Here is a 2,345-nt window from a genome sequence, read left to right as displayed (position 1 = left end):
GTCAGTGAAGTCTGAATTGAATCTTTCTGCTTCAGAAGGAAGAGGAGGAAGAGGGAGGAGGGAGCCGAATGAGGGAAGGAAGCGGAGAACAGAAGCCGTGGGGACTGTGAGCGAGGTTCCGTGTGAGGCGGGAAGGTCCACGCTGGAAGCACAGGTCACCAATTGCTGGCGGACCTGTTCGTCAAGGCTGCCAACCTGTTCAACCTGCATCATCAGCATGTGAATGGGAAGGGAGAGGTGGATGGCAGGGGCAGCCTGGGCCGGGCTTTGAAGGAAATGAATGGTGACAGATGATGGCTTCCCTGATGCCCCAGAGCCCTGATGAATAGCAGTCTGACAAGTCATTCATTTCAGAGTCACATATCCCTCTCTGAGGCCACAGTGAGAGATTGGAAGAGTCTTTTCATTTACACAGAAGAGATCTATTATCAGGCCACCCAGAAGCACCGAGCTCCTGGGCTGTGAGTGGCTGGACTCTCAAGAATAGTGGGGTCACCTCAAGGATCCTGTAGGTCGAATTCTGTTGATGACAGTGGCCCTTCTGGGTGGTAATTATGTGGAGAAAAATGAACTGGAGTCCACCCAAGTGACAGGGCAGGAAGGGAGGCAGGTACAGGAAAAGGCATTAACCAATCTGGAAGCATGCCATGGGTCGGGGCTGAGCGGAGCAGGCGCTGCCACAGGCCCAGGAGGGGAGACGGCCTCTCCGCTGTGACTTAGGGCATCCCAGAATATCCCAAATCCCTGGCCAGGCAGGGCACCTGTACTCCTCCACTAATTCAGCTCTCTACTAGGTAAAAGCTCGGCTTCTAGAAAACCCAAGTGAGAGTTGGAGCATTTCTGCAATATTAATTTGATTATTTGTATTATCAATGCCATTACTATTATTAATTTCCTGATATTTCTCTAGCACTTTCATGTTTGCCAAGCCCCTAACACACCATCTCTAAAACAGCACGGGGAGCCCTCTGCTCTAGAGGCAAGGGTCAGAGCCGGAGTTGGGCACAGTCAGGAGGCTCTACCCCTGAGGTTGGAGCCAGGCACTACCCAGGGGGCCAAACCAGGCACACCTCCCAGATTGGAGCAGGCACTCCAACTGGTACCTCTGTCTTCTCTTTAACCAGGCCCCAGTCAGCCTCCTGTCCCAGAGCAGCCCTTGGCTGTCTCTATCTGCAACCAGAACAACAGGGATAATGCAGATGATGCCCTTAAACTAAACAATTTAAGAGTTTTTCTGCAATCTAAAGAAGTTAACTATTGGAAGTTCTCTAATTCATTAATGGTTCATTCCACACACACACACCCCAACCCCCTAGAATTATACTTAGTTTTGCTGGGATTTTGAAGTAAAAAGATATTTTCATTCAACAATGGCAGGAAAATCATTCTTTTTAAAAGTCATTTTCCTTAGAGATGGTAATGTTGGGAAGAGCTCTCTTATGAATAGATCTGTCACTAACAGATTTGAGCACCAGTTATTGCACACAATAGTGTGACTTGGAAATGGACAGACACTTTGTGACCATGCAGATTTGGGACAGGGCAGGTCAAGACTGCCTCAGAAGCCAGCAAACAGCATTTTACAGACGTTCTGAGCGTCACCTTCTTCCTTTCCACATAAATGACTCTCAGAGTTTCCAGAACTTGGGCAACTGGAAGAAAGAATTCATTTATTATGCAGATGTCAAAGAGCCTGAAAGCTTTCCTTTTGTGCTTTTGATTGACAAGATGGACAAGTTTCTACAGAAGAAGCCCATGTCTGGGCCAGGACAATGACAACTCTCCTCATTTGGCAAAAAGTGCCAAAGATGCCGCAATGTCGCAGCACTCGAGAGGAAGCTGGCAGAAGAAATCTTGCAATTGAGGGGTGTTCAGATCATTTTATTCAGACAGATAAAATTGGTCTTCACCAAAAGCCTAAACCCAGTTCATCTTGTTGACTATTTAAAAGCTTTGCCAATAGAGATCTAACCAATTCATTTACAACATGGGAGGAAGAGGATCAAAGAATAAAGGTCCAGCAAATCCAGTTCTAATAATGAAATTTAAACTAATTTATACTTCAGTTTCATTAGAAGGTGAAAGGGAAAGATTCAGTTATCAAGTAACCTATTTACCAAAAATCCATAATATTTCTAAATAAAGGTGTCTCTAATAACAAGTGTTTACTTAAATTTAAATGTATAACTTACAGAACGAGTAATCAAATGAGTATTTTAATTATAATTAAAATGAAAGCTTGATTTCTAGAAGCACTACTTTGCTGTGTTTTTCCCCGTAGAATTCAAATGGAGAACATATTTTATATGTTTTTATTTTTAGAAAATTAGTTGGTTCACTGAAAG

General features: G+C 44.4%; 1 pseudogene; it reads left to right on the top strand.

Moving 5' to 3' along the window:
- The first annotated feature begins 1,370 nt into the window (after nt 1-1,370).
- Nucleotides 1,371-1,995, top strand: LOC111721201 (annotated as a pseudogene).
- The last annotated feature ends 350 nt before the right edge of the window (nt 1,996-2,345 follow it).

This window comes from Sarcophilus harrisii, chromosome 5, assembly GCF_902635505.1.
Source record: "Sarcophilus harrisii chromosome 5, mSarHar1.11, whole genome shotgun sequence".
In the NCBI taxonomy this organism is placed as follows: domain Eukaryota; kingdom Metazoa; phylum Chordata; class Mammalia; order Dasyuromorphia; family Dasyuridae; genus Sarcophilus; species Sarcophilus harrisii.
This window is presented reverse-complemented; position numbering and strand designations above follow the sequence as displayed.